This window comes from Sander vitreus, chromosome 22 (genome assembly GCF_031162955.1).
Source record: "Sander vitreus isolate 19-12246 chromosome 22, sanVit1, whole genome shotgun sequence".
NCBI classification, from domain to species: Eukaryota; Metazoa; Chordata; class Actinopteri; order Perciformes; family Percidae; genus Sander; species Sander vitreus.
Genome location: NC_135876.1, coordinates 5748181 through 5757677, shown reverse-complemented (window position 1 = coordinate 5757677; position 9497 = coordinate 5748181). Strand labels below are relative to the sequence as shown.

General features: G+C 44.7%; 1 pseudogene; it reads right to left on the bottom strand.

Moving 5' to 3' along the window:
- Nucleotides 1-7326: 7326 nt before the first annotated feature.
- Nucleotides 7327-8875, bottom strand: LOC144537493 (uncharacterized; annotated as a pseudogene).
- Nucleotides 8876-9497: the final 622 nt, after the last annotated feature.

Genomic DNA, 9497 nt, shown 5'->3' with positions numbered 1-9497 from the left:
TGCTACAGGCAACTTACATTCATTGCCATGCACAAACTGTATGATTAACTTAGTGTTGGACTTTGTGCATAATGTCATAATGAGTGTATTTGAGACACTGGCTCAGTGATGGATGATCTTTTTAATGAAAAAACATGAGGAACTTGAGCCAACAGTGCAGTGCGTAGAACATGCCAGTATAATGCAATGTATAATGAAATCCGAAACAAACTGAAGGCCTGTGCGCGTAAACAGGAATTGCAACACAGGCTCCACTAAGTGAGAGAAGGCAGGCCAAAACAGCTCGAAATCTGGGGGAATTTTGATGTGGAGGACCCGAAAGAGCACGCTTAGACAACGAGGATGACCTCAAAACGCACTCTTTCTATTCTGTTATAGACATGTTGTTAATGGAGATGAAACAGAGTGACAAATGATGTGCCAGCCCTTAGCTCCTAACACGCATCTTTCTTTTTTTTTCTGGACAAACGACTCATACTGCCGATGGCCCTTTATGGAATCAGTGAGGAAAAACTTGTCTGCACGACTTTACAAGCTGCCGCAAAGAAAGGAAGAACAAGGACTTACTACCACCAGCACTCAGGAGTTCCAGTCCCCTCATAAAGCCGCACAAAGATGCATTTATAGACTTTTACAAACGGACACTCCCCGTGACATCAGTAAGCTGTGAGCGCAGTTTTTCTTGTCTGCGTCGTCTTAAAAACTACCTGAGGAACAGCAGTGGGGACTCTCGAACCAGTAACCTGGCACTGTTGGCTATAAAAAAAAAAGGACCCCAGAAAGCGACAAAATGATTGACGCCTTCGAACTTAACCACAATCCATTATTTCTGAGACCAGAAGTGTCGGCGAGTTTCGCTCAGATATTCCGTCTAATTTATAGACCAGCGACCGTTTCCACCGCCTGACATTTGTTTACAACGTTTGGTGCGTTTGACGAAGTACAGTGTCAAAGTTAACCGAAACCAAATGAAAAAAGCAACAACGTTGCAACTTCGCACCCCCAAATCGCACCAAGTACGACCAACTACAGGCGTGAAAGTTATCCAAAGAAAATGGCTACATATTTAAGAAAATATTTTTTGTCATTCAAGTGAACTGACCCTTCAGGAATACAAGGAAGAACTTACAGGGATGATTTTGCATGTATATAACCCCAGGTCGTGCGACACCAGTCACAGGACCAGAGTCTTTAAACCATTATGGGACACTGTTACTTTCCAGCTGAATTCTTGCTAAATGAGTTTGCAAACGGCAAGCTGTAGAGCAGTAAAAGTTAGATTTTGACATTTTGTTTGGAACCTGGGGTTAGGTTCCTGTCGAGCATTCATTCATCAGGAGTTTATAAACTCCAGCTGAATATTTACATTTCTGGCAGTCAAAACGTGACAGTAATCATGACGGGACTGCAAAAGTCTGTGTATTATGTACCATGTGCGTCACACGAAGCAAGATAGGGAAGCTTGGGTTGAAAAGTTCACACCCCACAGACTCCCCAGTCACCACGGTAACTGCAAGCAAGACATTGTGTAAGTAGATGGAAGTAGAGGTCCGCTTCAGTGAAAAGTGTGTGTCTCTTTGCTGAGCACTGACCCTTGTTTCTTTCCATTAGGAGGACAGGAAAACACTATTAGCAGCTAACCACTTAACAGCAGCTTGCATTAGTGAGGCTCAGCCCACGCTCAGGGCCTCCCCCAGGACTATTACCCTTGTAATAATAACAATGTCCTCTGCCTGGCCTGCCTAATGTGACTGCTGTTTTCTTAAGCCTGATTCCACTTTGCTGGCTCACACATGGGTGTCAGGTGGCCACGAGAAGATTTGGAAATCACCACACATGAGGCTAAAACGCGAGTCCATGTTTGTTTTTATCTTGATATGAGGAGTTACGTGAGTTACATGTAGGCCAACGCAAGACACAAGGACACACGCTTTCGCTTTGTCTGGCTGCTTTGTGCATTAATTACATGCACACACCACCTGGACCACCGCACACACACACCGCAGCCAGAGTCTGCTGCTGTGGCCAGGCCTCCTCCCCGCCTCACCGACATCTAGCAGTCACAGCCAGGCCTCGACAATGGCCAGAGCCAGCGGCGTTGGCACAGTCATTAGCATCGGCCATTTTGTGTAGCACTAGGCGGTCAAGCTATTTGTATTCACATGCAAATTTAATGAGGTGGCTCACCGGCCTCCATCAAAAGAGCCCCAATTTGTTTTGAAACGACTTCAAGCTGACCCACACCACAGTTTGCCAAAGAAGTTTTATTGCCGATTTCAAGCACAAATCTCACTGTACTTTTGTTTTGGTTTTTTTTCAAATCCGTCTTTACAACTTCACCGCCACCTCCGCTGCCTCCAGGCTGCAGAGCCCAGTGTTCTCCTTCCTCAGGTGGGTGACATTTCTGAAGCAAGGTTAACTACATGCAGTGATTTAAATCTGTGAGGTGCTGCCTCTGTGTGTCCCCCCCACGTTACCCTCACAATAATGCAGCAATAGTTCAGGAAGGCCTTGTTCCCACTGTGGCGGCAGCAGCATGTGGAACAATATATGAAGTGTAAACACACATGGAACCTGTTAACACCTGAGCCCAGTAATGGATGCACATCTCCCAGGGTAGTAACAGGCCTTTCTAAATCCTTGTATGTTTTACTTTGGGTTTCTTTCCTCCATGTCCTTACACTCACCATGTTCGACCAGCTCTCCTGTTCCTAACACACACACGCACGCATGCACACGCACACACACACACACACACTTGAAGTTTGCTTTGCTTTTTATACGATACAGTACTGACAAGATTCATTGATTAGTCGATCAACTGAACATTCATAGACAATAATAGTGCGAGAGCCCTAATTGTGATACACTGCGGCCATAAACAGAAGCCGCTATAGCGGTCCCAATGTAAAGCAATCATGGTCTAAATCATATCACTGATGCTTGAAGGCTGCTTCCCAGATCCCTAACGACAAACAGATACATCCCAGAAAATAAACACAACTTGTCATTCCAGAAGACAAAGAAAATGAGGATTTTTAATTGACAAATCTGCATGACTACAAAGACAAATCATCCTCTGTGGTGACAGACATCCGCTGGAACAAGACGTGATCTAAATATTTAGCCAAGTCATTTCCATCCCCTGGAAAAAAAACTACGGCTCCAGTGCATGTCCTCATATTCCTCCTCCCCCATCTAAACATTTACCCCTCTGTTTAGATATAAATCTGTCCCAAAAGAAAAATAATAATTTTGGGAATGTTTACAGGATGAACTGGGCTTCTTGAAGCTAAATGTCACCGTCTATAAATAGCTAAAAAGTTTTGTTATGTTCCTAAAAGAAGGGTTTCCAGCAAAGTCCAGCAAGAAAGTGCAAACAGAATGGCTCATGTACACTCGTATGCATGTGTACAAGCCTGTAGACATCTCACACACACTGACAGACACACACACACACACACACACACACACACACACACACACACACACACACACACACACACACACACACACACACACACACACACACAGACACACAGACAGACACACACACACACACAGACACAGCTTTAGGCCTTGGTGATGAGCTGTCACTGAACTGTCAGGTTCAGGTCCACTTTCTCAGGAGCTTAATGGATGACGTGGTGTCTAATGTCGTCCTCCTTGTGCAGCAAGGGCACTCACTGGCCCCTATCTGTCAGCTGGGGGCCGTGGGGCCCCTGAAGATAGATGGCAGAACAATGTCATCCCCCCCGTTCACTCACCCTAAGAGGTAGACAGTACCTTCAACCTCATCCACTCACAGATGCCATGAATAGGATCATGTACTGTAAATGAGTGGCAGAATTTCTTCAGGATTGCAAGGATACATATCTGCGGTCCATCTGCTCTAGGCCTATCCCCACCGGAAGACAGCTAGCTAGCATGTCCATTCAAAATAGCTAAAAATCGATTGAGACGCACATTGGCGTGGCTTAGTTATATAGATAGATTTGTCTGACCCCACAGAATCTAGCAATGTGCCTACACATCTTCCGCTGCAGGCTAAAAACACATCTCTTCCGATTGCACCGTGGATAAAAAAAAAAAAAGTAAAAAATAATAATAAATATTACAGCTGCACTTTTATATGGCTCTTTGTAGTTTGCCTTATTTGAAGCTAATGTACTTGCGCTTAGGCTACTTCTTGTTGTCGGGAGTTTGAACCTTCAAGGTTGAAATAACCTGCGTGAGACCCCCTGAAAGCTACAAAAGCAAAATTTGATGAATGTTTTTAAGCTCACCATGTCCAGTATTCAGAATTCAAAACATTTATTCACAAATGTTTTATTTTTTGCCAAGTGGAGCCAGCCAGTCCTGTGCACGTATGGCCAATTAGCCATGCGCGCCAAACAGAAGAAACGTTGAGAAGTCATACTAAAAATGGCTAGCAAGCGAAAGCTAAACCAGAGTGTATCACTCACACACTTTGGGTTCACATCCAAAAAGGTGGCACTCAGAGATGAAAAGGCACCGAAAGACGATGCTGGTGCAGCTAGCACAGTGGGCCCACTCACTACCAGAACAGAGGACCCTCTCCCACCCAGTGACTCCCCAGAAGAACAACGTTCAGTAGAGGCCGAGTGCTCCGAAGACGCAGCAGGTGCTGAAGTAGGCTAACGTTAGCTGCTACCTGCTGCTAGCACAAGTGACTTGCCGGCTGGTTGGACAACGAAGCAGGTGGGCCAATGAAAAGACCGCAACCCTTGGCTTGACATTAAGTCAGGAAAATTGGGGTGTTCAGTGTGTAGAAAAGCAAAAACGTTGCTACGAAAAGGGACCGGGTTTACACCTCACAGAAGAATGGGTCAACGGTGATGTTACTAGCTCTGAAGTAAAGAGGCTACGAGAGAAGATACACAAACACAGAGACAGCCAGGCCCACACAAGGTCAGTGGAAATAGCCCAGATAAAAGAGAAAGACTGTGCATAGCCAGTCGCATGTATCTCTGCACGTCAGCTGAGTTAGAACGAGGCTTTTCCGCAGTTAATGACACGGACAACCAGACGGACAACCTGTTGCGCGAAGACAGCCTGTCTCCACTCCTGTTTGTGGACCTCAACAGACCTTCTCTGGACAAATTTGACCCAGTTCCTGGAAACCAGGACGGCAACTACAAGAAGTCGAGCCAAGGTATCTTTGGTCTATTCTAATTTAAGGTCAGAGGCTATTTTTTTTTCAATCTTTGCAGTGGCTGAATTGTGATGATAGAACTGATTGTTGTGCATGAGATGAGTGTGTGCGACTGTGGGCCTTGTGGAGGAGAGAGAGAGAGAGAGAGAGGGGGGGGGGGGGTTGCTTGTTGTAGGCTGTCTGTCAGCATCCGCCGTGGTGCTTTTTTCAATTTGAGAGATGGCCTGTTTACACGGTTAGGTGAATGTGCTTTGTGTGTGTGTTCAATGATGTATCTGTCTGATCATATTTGCTGTAGATGGATGGTTAAATAATGTTACACTCATTTGCAAGTGCACTGATTGCGTGCCAGTCTCCACTAGGCTATACCTGGCACTGATTCAGTTCATTGCTCTTGTAAGTGTGCCACATTGGTGCCAATTATTGTCATGTCTGCATTGTAATAAAACAACGTGCTCCAAACAACTTTAGCCAATGCAACCTCTTATGTCAGTGTTGCTTTACAAATACTATAGCATATACTATAGTAAATTGTTAAGTGTGTGTGTTGTCATGTAGGCTATAGACTGATTGTCTTGGCTTGCATCCATGAAATATTGTAACGTTATAGCCTACTGCATATTGAGAACATTTAGATTGGTATTGCGCAGCAGGCCAGCCTTCTCTACCTAACAGAGATTTGCCCTTTGAGCTGGCAGCATAGCCTTGGGACCTGATGCTAGCTGGCCGGCTCTGATGTGTGTTCATTGTGAGTGTAAATCCCAGGGATTACCGGGCTGAAAGCAGAGAAGCTTGTGTCTCTCTAACAACGTCTCTCAGTGAGCGAGGCTAAACCTCTATCAGAGTTTCAAAGAAGTGGTCCAAAATAACATGCGTTTGGTAACATCGATTCTTCCAGACTTTGTACATTAAAGCTGGTGTTACAGCTAAAAGTTTCAAATCTGATCCCACCGATACAGGGAGTTATATTCCAGGATTTAGCCGTATCCCAATTCCATACTTCATACTAATTTGAAGCAGGAATGTGGTGTGTTCACACTGGAAAAGTGACAAAATAAAGTATTGTTATTAGAGCTGTCAATTAATTTTGAACCACAGTGGTAACTTCGGTCGCATGCTTTAACTGTTATGAAGATAGGGAAGAGGCATTTCGCTTAGCCCGACAGTTATCAATCAATCAATCAATCAATTTTATTTGTCACATGAAAGCGTTGGTGAAATATGAATAATGTGAAGCTGGCTTTATTATGTGATGAGCTTTTTACTTTCTTGTATATGGTACCTACGCTATCTGTAAAAGTCCTGAGATCACTTCTGTTATGATTTGACACTATAAATAAAATTGAATTGATGTTTCCTTTGGAATGTTAAAAGCCAAATTTGTTTTGGGGAAACTGTCTATATTAACAATGAGCAATCAGGGCAGACTAGTTCTTTTTTATGATGCTGACTGAGTGTAGACATTCTCAGTGTAGCAGAATGTATGGGAAATAAACACAGACCAGTTTGATTATGAACAGGGAACCTGAATTGGTGAATTTTGAATATGAAAAGTGTGGTTCTGTTGACTGTTTGTGCATTTCAAGGATAATTTACAAAGCAACAGACACCAACATCACCACCACCTCTCTATCCAGACCAGCCGTGTTCCCTCAGGGAATGACCGGATACTTATTAGCGCAAAACACGACAACGGAGACCCCGGACTGTTGAGCAACTGAAGTCGTACATCAAGCAAGAATGGGAATGAATACCACTTACAAAGCTTCATCAATTAGTGTCCTCAGTTCCCAAATGCTTATTGAGTGTTGTTAAAAGGAAAGGTGATGTAACACAGTGGTAAACATGCCCCTGTCCCAGCTTTTTTGAAACATGTTGCAGGCATCAAATTCAAAATGAGTGAATATTTGCAAAAAAAATCCCAATAATGTGTATCAGTTTGAACATTAAATATCTTGTCTTTGTAGTGTAGTCTATTATTTGACAAAGCAACAAATACAAGCGCTTTCATCAGTGGGTCATATGCTCAATCACCATTGTTTTAACTCACTTTTTCATAGATTTCTATGCAAGAAACATCTCATGGATGCACTGGGACGCATCCTCAGTGATGTATCCTGGGATCATCGGGTGTTTCGGGTCTCGCAATATCACACACCCTCGCCCAGGCGACCCAGCCGGGGTTGATCAAGCCCCGACTTGCGTCCCAGTAGCAGTACACGGATCAGCCCTCTTAATCCAAAGCCACCTTGTGGCCTTCTCTGCGGCTTCGCTTACGGATTGGATGGCCCTCTTCTTGGCCGCCCCTGTCACGCCCAAACAACTGAGGACTTTGCAAAGTGAACGTCCTGCAAAGCCTCTACAGCCGACTTCTATAGGCTCATAGAAGGTTTTCCAGCCTTTCTCCTTGCACTCCTCCACCAGTTCCTGGTACTTAGCGCGTTTCCTCTCATTGGCTTCCTCAATACGCTCTTCCCAGGGCACCGTAAGTTCCAGCATGATCAGATGTTTTGAAGCCTCGGAGGTAACTATCATGTCTGGACGGAGTCTTGTTGTTGCAGTATGCTGAGGGAACCTCAGGTGTTTTCCCAGGTCGACCCGTAGCAGCCAGTCAGAGGCTTTGTGGAGGAGGCCTGTTGTTAATTGTGAGCATGCCCGGGGTTTCTCTCCAGCTTTGATGAAGAAGGGGACTGCCTTCTTTGGAGCATGATGGTGTTTGCTGGTGTTGATGGCTGAGGCTAAGCTCTCAGCAATTGCCTTAAGCACCTGGTCATGGCGCCAACGATAGCGACCATCAGCCAGAGCCTTTGGGCAGCTGCTGAGGAAATGTTTTAAAGAAGCCTCTTCCAGAGCAAAGAAGGCAGGAAGGTGTCTCGCTCTTCCCCCAGACATGGAGGTTAGCTGGACTTGGCAGGGCATCGTAGACAGCTTGTACCAGGAAACGGACCCGATGGAAATCTGCCTGTAAGATGTTCGCCCAAGTGATCCAGTGTACTCTCCCACCTTGTCCACGCCCCCTGCTGCCGGAGTCCCACAGCCCTGCTCACTCGCTCTTCCTCCACGGCTGCTCGGATCTCTTCCTGGAGTAGATGGTTTCTTTCTTTGCCACAAGCCTGGCTGACCAGCATCTTTGGGAAATAGCCCAAACCCACTCTGCCTGTCGCCACGGTGCCCACCAATGCCTTTTGTCTGAGGCGTGACTCTGCCGCCTCCACTGCTTTCCCAGCCTTCCATTTCCTTCCCGTCCTCACCTCAATGATGACACCTTACAGTCCCTGGAATCCCTGTACTGTAGGACTTCTCTGGTGCGTACCACCATGAATTCTTCAGTGAGGCCGCTGAAGGGCAGCTGCAGGATGTTACTTGTCCCATACAGTGCAGCGCTGGTAAGACTGTCTTACAGTTTGAACATTAAATATCTTGTCTTTGTAGTGTAGTCTATTATTTGACAAAGCAGCAAATACAAGCGCTTTCATCAGTGGGTCATATGCTCAGTCACCATTGTTTTAACTCACTCTTTCATAGATAGGAACGTAACAGATAATTAACTAGATGAAAATCTTACGGACAACAATTTGATGTACTTTCCCCTTATTTTATAGTGTAAACATTCAATCTTGCAAACCGTTTATAAGACATTTTTTCAAACGCCGCCACTCTAGGCATCTCACAAGCCCACTCCTGGATGAAGGCACCCATTCAGTCCCCCATCCTCTTAGAATAATCTTCCTGTCTATCAATAAACTAGTTTTGACTCAGCGTCTTATGTTCTTATGTACTGCTTGTTTATCCCAGGTTGGTACGTTTCCTAAATACACAAGACTGAAATTAAAAATCAAGCTCTACGCTGATGATTGATCTGATCTCTGTTAACACTTATAACCAGTAAGAACAACACAAGACATTACCACACAGTCTCCAACATTGAGCATGTTCAGATTTGTTTCTTTGTGACTCTTTTTATTTTGGGGGTTATAAAAAACCTTTAAAGGTTGTATTTTTTTTAAGATGTATTCCCTCCACAGATCTGTCTTAGCTTGAGGTGGTAGTCCTACATGTGTTTAACGAGTCATCTTCGATTAACTTTAAGTTAGCTTCTTTCTCCAACCTTAAAGGACAAATCCGGCGCAAAATGAACCAGGAGTTAATAACACATGGGTACCGAGTCGAACGTTCTCTGGGATGTGTTTTCATGCTAATCGAATGTGACCGGTTTTATCGCAAACTGCTAATTAGCTAATAACGCTAGTCGTCGGGGCATGCAGAAGTAAAAAGAAATCTTAATTTCTACACCACGAACAAGGCTCAAAATAGCACCACA